Source organism: Haliaeetus albicilla, chromosome 8 (genome assembly GCF_947461875.1).
Source record: "Haliaeetus albicilla chromosome 8, bHalAlb1.1, whole genome shotgun sequence".
NCBI classification, from domain to species: Eukaryota; Metazoa; Chordata; class Aves; order Accipitriformes; family Accipitridae; genus Haliaeetus; species Haliaeetus albicilla.
The window spans coordinates 19758882-19775446 of NC_091490.1; the positions used below are offsets into that span (position 1 = coordinate 19758882).

General features: G+C 35.5%; 1 protein-coding gene across 2 annotated transcripts in view; it reads right to left on the minus strand.

Moving 5' to 3' along the window:
• BCAR3 (BCAR3 adaptor protein, NSP family member) overlaps positions 1-16565 on the minus strand; it is a 113423-nt gene that overhangs the window by 72783 nt on the left and 24075 nt on the right. For both annotated transcript variants that reach the window (XM_069789268.1, XM_069789272.1), the window contains exon 2: positions 3250-3369. The gene's annotated coding sequence lies outside the window, so the exon portion shown is untranslated. The remainder of the gene's footprint in view (positions 1-3249; positions 3370-16565) is intronic.

Below are 16565 nucleotides of genomic sequence, written 5' to 3' on the forward strand. Positions count from 1 at the left end.
TGCTGTTTCTGATACCACAAGCAAACATAAGTATATTTCTCTGTTCTATGAAGCCCCTTTGTCATGATAAGCTATGTCATTGAAGGGATGAATTTTTCTTACAAAACATTAATTCATTGTCTCTACATTTTTTCTCAAAACAAAGCTGGTCAAGATAGCTGGAGAGTTTCTAAAAGGTACGACGTCTTTGAATAAAAAAACAAAACCAAAAGGGCTAGTATGCCAATTGCACTTAAGATAATGAAGGAAGATAAATCTCAGAGTGAACTGAGGGGCGTAATAATATTGGAAAGAGAGGTTTTGGATAATCAAGAGGATATTCACTGTAACTAATAGATAACATGGGTTGCAACAATGTTTGAAGAACATGAATTTCCAGATAATGCATTTGGATAATCAAACCTGAACTGTTCTCTTTTATTCCCCTTTCTCTCCACAAAATCATTACTGTTTTATTTTCAAAATAAGCTGCTGAATAACTCAAGGCATTATTTATAAGTCAGTACAAAATTTCAATTTGCTGTTGATTTATAAGTACGTACAAAATTTCATTTGATGATGACATCTTTCAGAGCAAAAAGAAAACACATCCAAAGCAGAAAATTTATGATCAAATGTATTTCCCTTTATTTTTACTGTTCTGTATTTTCACTATAAATCAGATAAAGAGATATCCATAGGATGTACTCCATTTTTTACTGGCAAATCATATTAGTAAAAGTGGCCTTTTCTAGTGGAGATTTGACAAGTCAGGCCTAGGACCCTAAACTACAGAAATCACATTGTTTCACTGTGTAAATAAGACAGTTGACACAGAATTTCTACTTTAAGTGAGCCACTGTTTTTGAAATTGTCATTTTAAAAATCTTTCTTTCTAACTAAAACCTCTGCAAAAGCATGACATTCTTTGATTTAGACTGAGTAGTCCTCTAATTGCTGAAAGCCTCAATTTTTTATGTCACTAGCTATAACCGTTTCAAAATCTGTTAGGGAAATTCAGCTGTGCCTGAAAATGTGTTTCTTAAATGATACTTCATATGTATCTAATAACATGAAAGAAGGGAGTTGAATAATTATTATACTTACTTTATCCCTTTCTAGGTTTACCCAAACACAAAAATTGGTACTAATGATGAATTCACATTTCAGTAAAAAGGATTTTTCAGCTTTGGCAACAGTGACAGAGGCTCCCTCTGCTTCTCTCAGAAAAACTCAACACCCTCCCCCCCCAGCCCCAAAATCATCCTCCAAGCAAAAACACACATGAAGTACAAATGCAATATGCCTGCTCTTCAAACTTTAGCAAAAAACTTGTAAGCAGGAGCACAAAAGGGCTGGTGCTAACTCCAGTACTGAACAGCATATGCTCAGGATAACACAGGGGGAGCTTTTATAGACACATTTTAGGGTTGGGCTTTTTTAGTAGCTTTAAAGAACTTGCTGCATTTTGCAGCAGACAACACTAATATGTGGAAATTTTATTTGTCAGTGAGAACAGTCTCCCACCTTTAAGTTTTTTTTCTTCATTCAAAACCATAAGCACTTTCTGGTCTGGCTTAAGAACTGGCTAGAGCAGTTGACTGAAACCCAAGAACTCTGTCTTCCACTGCCATGAATTTACTACTTAGCTAAAAACAATTTAATTCAAGAAACCGTGCATCACTGTCCTCCTCAGCAAAATGGATATAATCATACCTTCTACTGCAGAGATAAAAACCCCAGTGTAAATAGTTATTAGTAATTATTTTTAAAAGTAGAAGACAAAGGCAATTACTTAGACTTTCAAGAACTTAGAAGCTTGGCTCAACATGGTTCTGAAGCATATGCCTAGTATTAAGCAGGTTAGTATGTGAAGTCAGGCATTTTCTCAAATTAAAGTTTTGTTTCAGGAAAATATTCAGTTTGGTTGAGGAACTAAGAAATTATATAATACTTGTAATCTACAGATATTGCAGAACTGAAATTCTGACTCATGGCCTTGAACCTAAAAAAAGTCCATTGTATCCAGGATGATGCGCTAGCCTATTTTTAAGTTTTGCACTTCAGCAAAAACTTTTTACAGGCAGCTTTCAGGCTTGATAAGCTGTAAACTGTCTTTGCTGCAGGGGTTTTTTTGTTTGTTTGTTGACTGTCAAAACAGCTGTCCCATGGTTCTGTATTTCTGTCTTCTGTGTTACAATGGTAGTGTGAATCACATAACAACATTTTCCAATGTGCTTCTAAGTCTAATTGACCGAGTCTATTTGGGAAACTAGAAAATGCTGTCCTTTTCCTAGTTGTGACAAATTCTACTTGTATTTAAAATCCTTTCATTTTTATTTTGCTTGGATTATGAGACTACCATAATCTCACTAAGAACTCTGGTATACAAGCAGCACAGACATGACACAGAAGCCAATTTAAAATAAACTTTAGTGCCACTTCATGAAACTTTGATTAGTGACGAGAAATAAATGTGTAAAAAAATTGTTTAAAAGTGAATCCAACGATATTTTGGGTTAAGGAGAATATTTACTGTATTTTTAACATTTATTTTCTGAATTAGGACTACATCAAGACAGAATTAAAACACATCAAAGCAGCATTTAATTGATTATATAGTATGTAAGCGTCAATTAATTTGTACACGGATAATAAGAAGTGAAAACACAAAATGGACAATAAAGAGGAAATTTTGATCAAGTAAGACCTGTATGAAAAGGGCTTCCTAAGAATTTCTAAATAAATTCCTAGGTATCTTCAAGATGACTGATGTAATGCCCTTCTGTAATGTGATATTTGTTCAATAGAGAAGATTATCTTAAGCCACATAGTATCCATTTACCTATAAACAACTTCATATAACAATTGGCACATAAGTTCATATTTTATCTAGTTCTGAATTTTAAGAAATAAATTTATTTGTTAACTTTTGCAGAACAAAAGTTATCTATGTGTTCTTGCTCTGGTGAACATGACTATTTGTTACAATCTGACACAAAGAAGACTAATATAGGACAAGCAGCATCAGAATCAGTAAAATGTTAATTTTATCTAGTTCATCAGTAAGTGACTCTATTTCTCTGTGAATTTTAGTACACAGTTACAAAAGACATTGGTTCTATTTTCCCCTTTCCTAAGACAAAAACAAACTATCAGCCTTTAGGTTTTTTGCTCCAACATGATGTCATGGAACATTAATCACTTGCATTATATCACCTTGCTTGACGTTTTCTCAAGAATTTTATTGAAAAAAAAAACAATTCTTACCTCTATGCCATCATATTGTTCAAAGTGTGCGCAATATTCTGCAAGACCAAGCTGGGTCAGCCAGTTAGAAATGGGTAGATACTTCGTTATCTATTACCTCATTTCACAATGCCTTTGACTCTGAAAAAACAAAAACCCAATTACAAATACTATTGCTTGGGAATGTTAAATGACTGAACAATTCAGAAAGCACTTAAGAGCATGGAAGTTCTACCATTATGGCCAAAGAGATTAATGCTTTCTTGGCCACTTGGTAATAGGTAGTTATCTATGCATTAATATTATTACATTTAATTCATTGTTTCATTGTAATCCTCATACAAGCAGGGCATGTCGAAGACTGTATTTTGTTTAGCTCTCACAGCTGAATTAATATTTTGGAAGATGAATCACAGTCTTCGTATTCAAAGAGAATGTTCCTCAACATGCTCATTCAGCGATAATGCCATTCTTCTTACATGTGTAACACATCTGACAAAATGTATAAAATGAAGAGGAATAGCAAAACGAGCAGTATTATCTGTTGGAATATGAAGGGAGTGAATGAAACTGCATATTCCATAAGACAGCCAAAATGAAAAAGACTCTGTGGTGGGTGTTTGTCCAAGATGTGAACATAGCTGAAATCAATCTGTTACAGAGTATTTCTACAACAAAAGCAACCGAGAGATTGTTACAGTTTGGTCTCCATCATGATGTCATCTGAATTTGAATTATCTGTAAATAAAAATACTTTTTGTTACTTTTTTTTCAGTTGCTAAAATTACATAGAAGATAGACATTAAGATGGACACATGATAGACACAGGAAGACAAGACAGACACATAAAATATTATCTCAACATCACTGCCCTATGTGACCAGTTATGTAAGATCTACATAAACAGATACTTAAGCTTCCAAAGAATTGCTGAGTTTGTGAAGATATTTCTGTCTGCAAGTCTGAGCATATCCTGAATAAATTCAAGGATGCCCAATTCTAAATCTCTAACTTGACCTGAACATTTCCTGCTAAAGCACTGATGCCAGAAGCAGAAAATGCTCATGTTCAGACATGTACTGTCTTTAATCACACATTTTTGATACATTATTTTATTTGAAGATTTTCCTCTTATCTATACTTCAGGAAAAGTACTTGCTCATTAGCTCTGTATAAACCAACTGGAATTACGACTTTCCAGCCACAAACCACTTGTTTCAACACATCTGTCTACTGTGAACACGCGACAAGAAGCTGCCCAAAGGCTGACATGTTACAGTCAGCAAAGAGCCAGTGTTGCTTTCTGTCAGATAAAGCTGTTTAGCATTTTTATAATTCTTGGAACACTAGAAAAGTGTCAAAGCTTTTATTTTTCCTTTTTTTTTAAATATAAATTGCAAAACCAAAAATACTGTCCTGCAGAAAGATAGGCCACAGTAGCAGTATTACCTGTGTTAAAGCACACAGTATTACCTGTGTTAAAGCACAGTACATTCCTAGAAATATTTTAAAAGCATTTAAATTGGAAAAAATAACATTAGTAAAATACACAATGTTTTGGACCATTACACCATTATACTGCAGAAGTTTTAATCCTGGAATTCATCACTTCATGATCTATTAAAGAACAAACTTGCTAATTTGCAAATCATGTTATGAAATCCCTCTATTCTCCACCAGAATACTCTGCTATATTACTTGCTTTATTGCAGGTTTTTTATTATTGTGAAAATATTGCAGGCTATGGATGACATTTAAAGAATGGTGGCATTACAGTAACTAAGAGCATCTTGTGGAGTAGCATTGACTAGAAAATCTCAACATTTAATGGACACACCACAAAAGAATTTATCTGAGGAACGTTAAAGCCACAGAGAACATTCTTACGTGAGGCAAGGACAAGCTCAGCCATTGAAATCTTTCATTTATTGTCTTGCTTTAAAAAGGTACTTTCAGATTGCAAGATGGTCATCATGAAAGGCATAAAATTTTGAGAGAGATAAGAGGAAAACACAGCTAGTTGGTTAGGACGTTAGTAAAACCATGGACAAATAGCTCTTTTCTGGTTCATACACTTCTAATTCAGTCACAGACTTTAATTCTGTTGTCATAAAGAAATTGTTTTCAAAACTGTTTAACTACTTCACTAGGAATGTATTTTTTAAGATTACAAATTTTATATTTCATTTTGAATACTTAACTTCCATGCTAGTACATGACAATTAAAAAACATCTACAAGAATTGGTGGAGAGTCACCACACTTATCATTCCAGAACAAAGAGAAATTCTGCACTAAGCATGAAAGGAATCCCAGAATTTCCACAGAGCAACATTCTCTTTAAACAATACAGTGATAAACAGTGGCTATCTAATCTCACTTGGCCAGCTGCATTTACTCAGTTATTAATTTATACCAAATGAAAAAACCCAAACATAAAACCCCCCAAACCCTCTAATATATGCCCTGCCTCCAAACTCCCATAGAAAAGGAAATTCAAGTGCAAGCAGACAATGACGTTAACCTTACATGACAAGATACTAAGAGATACAAGATGCATTGTTTTCAAATGTACTGCACTTACATCTTTGAATGCGATTATTTTATGGCATACTTTAATGTGCTATTAAGTCTTTGCTGACACCTGTGTAGATTTTTCCCTATTGTTTTAATGAAAAATTCGTTCCTACAGCTGAAGGGGAAAAAAAAAAATTAAAAAAAATTCCTTTCTGGCACAAGATAACTAATTGCCTTTCTGATCCTTCTGCTAATAGCAGTTTTGGTGAAGAAAGGTAACTCAAACATCTCTTATTTAACCAATATTACACTGTTAATTGGATACAGGGTACAACCTAGTGGTCAGGATATATTCAGAGCCTGATCAAGGTTAAGAGTAAAACAGAATTACAAAATAAATTGCAGAAGACCCTAAATATATCATTATAAGAACTGCTTTTAGGCAGAGGGAGTTTCCTATTATTCTTCTACTTTTACACTAATTATTTTTATTTCCGAAAATAGGATGAACTCTTGCTTAGGGCAGGCAATGCCAACATTTTTAACATCCTAAACACACTGGCAAGTTGTGTGGCAGATGTCAGGCACATATTTTTTCCCCATTGAATAATGAATATCCTTCCTTTCCAGAGGAAGGAAGGAAACAAAACCATAAGATGACAGCATGTGTTGGAGGGCAATACAAGATCTATGTTCTATTTACCCATTTTAAACACTGGCACTTCCTGTACATCTCAGGTTTCCTGCAATAAAGAGATTGTCATAGGTTTAGTCAGGTCACCAGATTTTTATGGGATAAAACCATGGTTGCTCCATGACTTGTTTCTATTTATTCGGTGAGACATTTTCTTCTGTTATTACTTAACAAGTTCAAGAGTGAAGTTATAGTATTCTGAAATCCTTACATGGAAGGTCTTGCAGTACTACTCTCAATTATAATACAATTTCAGGTTTTACATCAAAATAAACAATTCAAATCCAACCTAGGCTTGTACAGTTCTGTTTCTGAACACCAGCTGTTCAGAGGCTTTTATGAAATGAAGTTGCAGCCAAAAAGTTATCAAATGGGCAATAATGGGAGGTTCCTATGCTGGCACTCTGATCGACTCAGCTGAACTTAGCTTTTACTTTCAGAGTGCTTTTCTTCTGTATTATCTTAAAAACATGCTCACAGTTGTAGTCATACATATCGGGGCACATCTGAAGCAAAAGCCCAGAGAAAGGTGTTTTATATGTAGCTTTAAAATCTAACTGTTCATACTTTACTACACTGATAATTCATTGGTTTTCTTCTTTCCTCTATCACAATATCCCAGAGCTAGCAAAAGATGCTGCTGATGATGCTGGCTTGTTATACTCCAGACTCAAGGTAAGCAATATGTAATACCAGATTCTTAATTCAGATACAGTTTCATCAAATTAGCTTCACTGTAATTTTTGAAAAGTGGGTATGTGTATACTACAGAGACATCAAGGTTGAGTAACTCCAAATCACTGTTTGGATATACTAAGTATTCCGGGGACAACAATGCATGCTCCTTTTTCAGTCTCTCTTGGGGATTCAGGCTGTAATATGACAAGGAGCAAGCCATGTATCATTGTGTAATCCTGTCCCCACCAAAGTTACTCAGGTGAGCCAGCAGAGCAATTTCATCTCATCTGGAAAGTAGTTTCTCCTATTGTGCCTCTTCTACGTCGGCAAAATTGACTTGTATTGTACTTCCAAATTAAGACTGGCCTCCTGCTGTGACACAATAATTTATTAGGAAAAACAGATTTATTGGACACCTGCATGAGTAAGAGTTTTCTTAAGGATTTTAATCACTTGAACTTGGCATGCCTTCCTAACTAGCTCCCTTGAATCAAGGGCCCATCAGTTTTGTTTTCAGAAATACTCAGATGTACTTTCATTTTCAGATGCACCTTTATCTTCCTCTGGCATCAGTGAAATCAACAAACCCTCTAAATTACAGCCTCAATAAAGATGACCTTCCCATACAACATTCTGCACACCTCAGGTCCTGTATTATGGCACTAAATAATAACACTGAGCAAAGGTCTGCTCTCTCTGCTGATCTCATTTATGCTTAACTAAGCAATTTAGACAGGTATTTCTTGAATGTTCAACTGTAATGCATGTTTCAATGGCAGAAAGTTTCTGCCATTTGAGTGCCAGTTTCTCAATGCAGTAGAAAGAAAACCTAGAAAAGCTGGAAGTAGTCATCATGCTTGTGATGCCATCTCACAGAGATTTTACCATCTTAATACAAAAAAACCTACCTTTTCTTCTGCAGCCCAAGTCATAGTTCTATTTCTCTTCTGTCTTCTTTAAACAATTTGCCAAGTATAAAGCATGTTGTCAGCAGTACAGTTTAAGACAGTGAATCTCTGTAATTTGGAAAAATCTCAGAAGTTGACTGTTCTGTAAAAGGAATACTAAATGCAGAGTGGGAAAGTCAGAAGATACCAATCAATGAGCCAAAGCTTGTTTCATCTCTACAGCAGTGATAGCATCTTAGTGATAAAAGTAACCTTCTTCTCCAGAATTTAATACAGGCATGGTAAACTGCCATAATTTCGATGAGACTTGTTCTAGCCTACTACCTTAAATGAAAACCAGAAATTTTCTAGTTAAGAATTGAGCATCGTTCTTATAATCTAACAACACTATAGGTTGGTAAGGCACTGATCAAAAACTGTATTATAAAGCCATCTCCATCTTTTCTGCTAGCAAAAAGGGAAGGGCATGTGCAAGACAGGGCAAGAGACAGAAGCAGCAGAAATACCTGAAAAGTAATCCATCAGCAGAACCAAAGTGTCAGATGCTGATCAAACATACTGGAACTGTGCACTAGACAGTCCAGAGAAAGCATTTCTTGGGCCAAGGACTGTAGCTGCAAGGAGTGGGAAACTATGACTAAAAAACTACTTCCCTACTGTGTCAATCCTCTTGTATTCACAGAAAGAGAGCTTGGTACATTGCATATAAACTGGATGACATCAAAGATAAGCTACCCCCATTTTTTTTCTTCAGATAGGAACAATATGCAAAACCTTGAAGTTTTGGTTAATTCTGCATGAAAAGGAATAATAGACAGCAACTACTTACGTAATAATTACTACAGTCAGATTCCATCTCTAGACTTCCATCAAAAAACATCTTACAAGGGAAGAATTACCTACATAAAATGTCATAGATGGGTATATGACCTATGTACAAACTACATGCAGAGGGCATCAAGGGTGGAAAGGGAAAAAGAAAGCATAAGAACGTAATGGAAGAAAAGGCTAATGTTCTTACAATGATGATGGTTTAACAAATAAAACAAAGAAATAAAAGTGATCAAAGTAATACCTCTGATAAATCCCTGTTATAACATGTAGAAAACACACAAGAAGGGGAAAATCATGGGAAAAAAGTGGATGATCCAATTATTTTACTTAAGACAACATAAAGACATGCAATTTAAGTTCAGAAAATCTGTGGCCTAGTAAAGTGAAATACATACTTAATTCTCTTGGAAACTAATTACATCCATACAGTCTGGTACTAAACTATTAATGCCTTCTGCATTTTATGAATCACCTGTTCACATACGACTATTCTCAGTATCATGTAAGCATGCAGAGTTAAAACAGTAGCAAAAGAGCCAAGGTGCTATCACAACACTGGAAAAGGAGAAAACAGGAGGTCAAGCTATTCCCATAAGAGAGCATGTGAAGGAAGTGGAACAGGCAACTGAGTAGATCTCAGAAAAAAACTGGAAGTATACATGGTGGGGGGCAGGGGTACATGAGCAGGTACTCAGTAAGCTTGACCACAAAAAGAACATAAGGAATCTACTTAGTTGACTCCTTTCTAGTGTTGTTCATACTACAGAAAGGAAAAATCATGTGGTCTTACAATTAAAATATCTATAAAATGAAGGCCATTGTGAAAAGAGCATAGGCAATAGTAATTAGCAATTCCTAAAATATCTGTCAAACCACTTACAGAATCATAGAATCACAGAATCATTTAGGTTGGAAAAGACCTTCAAGATCATTGAGTCCAACCATCATCCATGCCCACTAAACCATGTTCTGGAGTACCTTTATCTAATGTACTAACTTTCTTCTTTTAATAATCTCATACTGTGCTGGGAGATTAACTGAGCAGAAGGAAGAAAACCAAAAGGACAAACCACTGAACATGAACCTTCAGTGCAAATGTTATCTGCTAGAGCTAGAAAGGTGTTAGCTACAGTTAGCTTCATTATAAAATCTAAGGTTTTCATAAATAGTATCACGCACCTGAATTTTCATCATCATTACATTTATACTTTTTCCACTGTATTGTTTTGATTGGTGGTGATTTTTACTGATACATATAAGAAATTATTGAGAATTTCTCTTTTAGATATCTAGTTTAGAATATTCTAAGACTAACTGTCCTGTGTAGTGAGTCACATCAGCTATTTAAAATAAATGCATTTGTATGTATGGAGAATGCAAACAAATATTTACTGGGGTTTTAAGTAATTTGGGGTAAGCTGGTAGAGTTGAAGCAACCGTCATCCTAAATATTATCTGCCTAAGCAAATAAATTAGACCACTCCAAAGGCACTATGCAATTGCACAGTGCATACCATGCTGCTGGCAGTATACAGTAATGGCCGACATAAACTGTGTTAAACTACTGTTAGGTTGTATATCACATTCTCAAAAAATTTAGAAGTATATTTGCATTTTCAATTTTGCCTTCTGTCCTGAAGAGGTAAATAACAGATTTTATTAGTTTGGCAGATAAATCAAAAAACTTGAATAATAAAATTTGTTTTGGATCAAACCAAAACAAAAAAAAAGTCCAAGTTCTTTGGCTAACTGATAATGCATTTTTTATTTGTGTTTAAACTTATTTTTCCTTTTTTTCTTCTACCCAGACCTCATTAAAATTAATTCAACTCTGGAATATAGCAAAAACTCATAAACTAACATAAACTGATATTTACTTGTACCATCCACATAAAATTAGGAGATCTGTTGTCCACAAACATGGAAATACCTTGTCTATACCAAATGTGCACTTAATATATTGTAAAAGAACAATTGTCTTACAGTTCTATCAAGAATTTAGCTACTGTGCTTTCAAGAGATGTGAATAAAAGATGTAAAAACTAATAGGGGTGTATTCGTATTCCAATAGACTGTCTAAATGCTGTTTTGCTTTCCTCTGTCAAATTCATTTCACTACAACCATTAGCATTCAGTTGCTTTCAGCTATGGTTACATGTCTGGTGGCAGCACTGCTGAAGCCAGTTTATGTAGCTAACGTTCATTACTAACATTCATTGTTTCTCCCTTGCACTGGTTTCTTTTCTGTGCCAGCACTAGCTTTTGCTAGGGAAAGGCACCAGAGAGTTGATCTGGCAGAGAAAATGACCCAGAGGACGGGGTTGTTATTTCAAGTCAAATGAGGTCTCTTATTTCCTTCACTGTGCAGCCACCGAAAAGCTTGTGCTGGCACAAAGCAAGCAGTGATGAGGAAGTGGTCAAACAGCAAAAGTGTGAATCCGAGACATTAAATCTCTCAAATTCTGTTGCAGGTTGTGGACTCCTCTGCCATGCAGACCACAGTCTGCACGTAAACATACACCCTTTTAATTCATCTTGGACTGCAAAAAAAAGCAAGTGAGGCACACACCTTCTTATTTCTGCCAACTGTGTTATGGAAACAACTACAGCAAAGGGATGGGGAAGACAGTTGGGGAGTGGCAGCACTACAAGTCACTGTAGCTGTTTGATTCAGTGCAAAAATGAAGGCCCTTAGACAAGAGAAATAGTAAAGGTGCACAGAAAACTTCAGTTCTGGTTTGTGATACCCAAGAGGTTTAACCATCTGTTTTCTTTTGCTCTAGAACAAATCTGAAAGTTTTTTAAACATACCAAGTTGATATATATCTTAAGCAGTCCCCTTCTCTTAGTGAAAGGACAGGCTTGATTAAGGCCTCTGTCTCTTTATCCCACAGAAGTCTAAGCAGAAGCTGTATTGCTGAAAAACTACCAAAACATACATTATACTAGAATCATATTTCATGATCTGATGGAAGATTATGAGTACTGGGAAACAGTATGAGAAACAAAGCAAAACTGTGTGTCACCAAGCATACCACTGTCTTGCAACACTTGTGTGGCAAACAGATCAAAGGAAGCACTTAAATCCAAGCAGTAACTGTATTACATTGAATTTAAAATACAAATGAAAGTATGTCCCATTATAACTTCTAAACCACCACATTTTTAAGTCATAATCAGTATTGCATCATAAATGTTACAACAAAAAACAACTAAACAAAATATCCTAAGACTGTGCACATATGAGATTTAACTTTTTCCCCTCTTGCCTCTTTCTTGGGCTTTCTAGACATCCTGGCACTTCTTTTCAAGCTTTTCCCTTAACTGTGACTATTAAAACAATTTACAACTCTGAAATTCTCAAGTTATCACAATTTTCTATAGAAAACATGAAACTGAAAATAAATTGTAATCTCTAGGAAATGCACTCAATTTTTGCCCTAAATGCAAATGACAAACATAAGTTTGCTTGTAAGATATCGCAAGCTGCAAGCTTCCTTTCATATTTATATTGATAGCAATTAGCAGTTAACAACAAGCCAGTCAGATATAGGTGAACTTTACAGATATTTCACATTGTAACTATAAGTAATTGCATTTTCCATCAAATTAGTTAAATAATTAAAGCACAAGTCTGATACTCTTACAGCGTAAGTATATGATAACAACTCCTCCTAGTGGAAGCACATCTGACACAGCAAAATTCAGAAAAATTCAGGTTTTCTAGGTATAATACCAGGCTTTTTCTAGTACTGGCTAGCTCTGCATTTTTTTTCTACCCTCTTTACCAATTTAAACTACACTCATCCAACTTTTCAGCCCTACAGAAAAACATCTATAGGCTTTTAAGGAAGATGAAAATCACTATACTTTAAAGTTTGCTGCTATTATGGCATAACATGGTTTATTTATACACATAAATGAGAATCAGGTTTCAAATAAATTTAAAGTAATCTTTTACTCTGAGACTATGTCTCACCACTACCCCTTAAAACTTTGGGTGAGACTGATGTAAAGTAACTTACGTGTATCATGAACAATGAAGCTCTGCTGATTTACTGGTGCTGGGAGTGCAGCCCTCTGTGGCTCCTTTTTGTTTCCTCTTTCACTCATACTTTGCATCAACTGTGCCAGGAATGATTTCCATGTGAATGAATCCCTTACATTTATCTGAATAGACTACTCTGTTCAACCAATTCCATCTCCAAGGGCTCAAACTGTCACAGACATTACACATGCTGTTCAGCCTGAACCTAGAGGAGTGGTTTTTACAATAATAGCTCAGAGCAGACAGAGCTAGCAGGAATATGCAGTATCACACAATGTACTGAGCAGACTACCAATACTCTCATTCATTTATTTTAACCCCTGATTTGCTTCATGTTTCCTTGTTCAAATCATTGTTTTAAGCTATCATAATCAAAATATTTTGGGTAAAATTTTGACAAATTGTTGTGAAGGACTTAAGGATACTGAATTCTTTGAAAAGAAACCATTAGCATAAATATTGTTGGCAGGCTAGGCACTGAAGTGACACTTCTAACCTGGATTTTTAGGTTGGTCCAACAGTTAGCAAATCTATTACAGAGAGACAAACACAAAACAATACTCAACTTGTATATGCTGTTCTGGCCAATGTTTATGTAAAGATAAAGAGTCTACAAAATACCTATCAGGACTTAAATACATATTGACTTAGCAACCACACAGCAGATTATCATTCACAGCTAATTAAAGCATGTACCTTAACATCTACTCAGACTACTGTGTCTGAATAATTCAGTCATGTGGAATACACCTTTTTGGTTTTCTCCTTGTGATACAGTTCTGCTTTCCAGACATTTCACAAATAATACCACAAACACTGAGTTACTTTATCTGTATGTCAGACTTCAAACCATATATTTTCAGTTTGTAGGTAGCCAATACCTATCACCAGTAGCTTACAAGAAACAACTAAGTGGTTCATCATTCTGTATGTACTGCTTATGGAAGGCATAGACTAACCACTCTTCATTTATCTTCCTTACATAACAGAAGTGCAACTTCCTCCACTTCATAACACCAATGTATTTTTAATTATTAAGCAGAAGCTCTAAAACAGAAGTAGCCGTTTTTCACACAGTCTTATTCAGTGGGGAACATACTGTCACAGATGTTCGGCATAGCAAAAATATAAATACGCTTAAAAGACAGTTTGTGCAGAGGAAACAAAACAACAAAATCAAAAACCATTTAAAACAAAGACACAGAGACAACCAAAATCTCTGAAAATCCTTACACAGTAAACTACCAACAGCTGTGGTGATATCCTGGGGTAATAAGTATCCCTCTATACTTATGTTCTTACCACACTTTTATAAGCATAAGCTTTTCCTATGAAGAGACTGATACACTTTCGGTCTGATTCCATGCTTGCATTGGATGTTCTTGCATTTCACTTGGAGTGTGGATCTGGCACAAACCTGCTCCGCTAGCGCAAATTAGTTCAAAATATTTTGGAAGTGTCACTTTGCTCTTGCAGACTTTAACAATACTTCCTCTAGCGTACTGGCAATTCCCTATGCCCAGACTAGTATTGTCCATCCTTCCACTACTGGCCTAACGTTAACACGAACAGTGTACTGTCTATGCTCATTGATTGACAGAAATGGTAAATGTTCATGCTTGATGCAGGTCAGATTTGCCCTGGCAGGTGATCTGACAGCAATCAGGTGATCAAGTATTAATGAACCTAGCATGTCACCAGAAAAGACTAGTACAAATCTCCAAATTCATTCAGTACGTGCAGCTTAGCAGATATTTTGAAGACTAGGGCTAATTCTAACAGTATTTATGTGATGCAGACTCTAGTTAAATAAATAATTAGAACTAAGATCATCAAGCACTTCAACAGAAAGTGTTAATCACTACAGTCTAGTAAGTCTTTCCTCTTTCTGTATGTCTACGTGGTATTTTGTAGGTAAATGGGAATTCATTCATCTGAAGCCAGTCACAAGCAGCATAACCGTTAGTGCAATGCTGAACTTGAGCCAGTATGAACTGTTCAAAAGACTCCACAGCTGCTTCTCAGCTTGAACAGCCAGAGCCTATAATGCACCCAATGGTAACAGACTGGAAATGCATATGTCATAAAATCAGAAATCTGGTTAAAGCTAGCATGCTAAACTCTCTGTGGGGAGAGGGGATCGAGAGAAAATGAATTACAGGTGTGATTCCAAGCTAAAATTTCACTGTAGACTAATCCAATCTAAAACATTCTAGTCCTACTCCTTTCAATTCCTCACCCATATCAACCCAGAAGTTACTTCCTTCCATAGCACCAAGCCTACCATATGCACGGTCAAATGCTAAACTGGATATGTGAAATGGTCCTCTTTTACAAAACAAACAGAACAACTGCCCCCTTGCAGAGTGTGTTTTTTTTTAAAATGTGCAGATCCAGGACTACTCAAATAAAGAGCCTATCTCAAGTTCTTTAACTACTAGTTACTACTGCAATAGGTTTCTGAAATGTTTTATCATAGAATAAATAGATTCGTCTTCACCTCTTCTGCCCTTCAGAATGGGAAGCAAATAGCAGGACTGCTGAATTTTTTTTTAAGGCGGCTGCTCATACACACAGAACTCCTGAATCAGGCCCCACAATTTTTTGTTTAACAACAATATGCTTTTTATTTGCCTTCTGCTGCTTGAACTTTTATGGTAAATTTAGGTCTTTCTTTCAAGTTGTTCTACAAATAATGTAAATTTTTTTTAAAAGGCTGAGATATTCACATGATCAATTAACTCCAGGAATTGAGTGCTATCTAATCTACCAAATTAGACTTGTGATAAGAATCAAACTGGCAGCAGTAATAATAACAAAATAGAGCACAGGTGTATGTTTGCTAAATTATGACCAATGGACAAACACATGCTCTCTTTTCAAGTTGTGCTTCATTATGCCCCTATACTGCAGTGTATTGCAGTGTAATAGAATAAGGGACTGTTGGCATTCCTCACATACACCAGTGCTAAATCAATCTTTTTAGCTTGAGACACTGATAAAGGTGGTTTGAGCAAACCCAGCTAATTTTACATTGAAACAGATTAGAACAAAAGTCTCAATTTATCTGAGCTTGGTTTCTCCTTTTCTGCAATAGCTTAGCAGTCTTGGGCCTCTCTGCAACCTGCCTTTGCTCTCACGTACATTTATTCTTTCCGCTTGGCTGCTCTAAACTTCTGAACTGTGTAGTTAACAAGAATCGTCTCTTCCTTCCTTCTCTCTGCCTCTCGCTCATCCCCATTAGTCTGGTACCCCAAGCTGCAAAGCCATTTCTGCTACATTTCCCTAGCCATCTATGCACTCATTTTTGTTGACTTTCATTTTACAAATTCACGCACAACCCCTAATATAAGATGAAAAGACACTAGACAAAACATTTCATATTGATTACTTGGATAACTGTTCCAGTTATGTACTGAATCTCACAAAACCAACAAAAAGAATCCTAGTGACAAAATGTACTTAATGGTAAGATTTAAGAGAACAGGAAAAATACATTCCTGCTAAGCTGTGGTGCTTTCATTTAACATAAAAGGCCTCTTTTGTAACTTTTTACAGTAAATTAAATTACTCTGAAATAAAAATATTTCTTCCTTATAAAACATAGCAAACTGATATTTTGTTAGAAAAATATCTGGTATTATTTCTAAAGCAAGTGA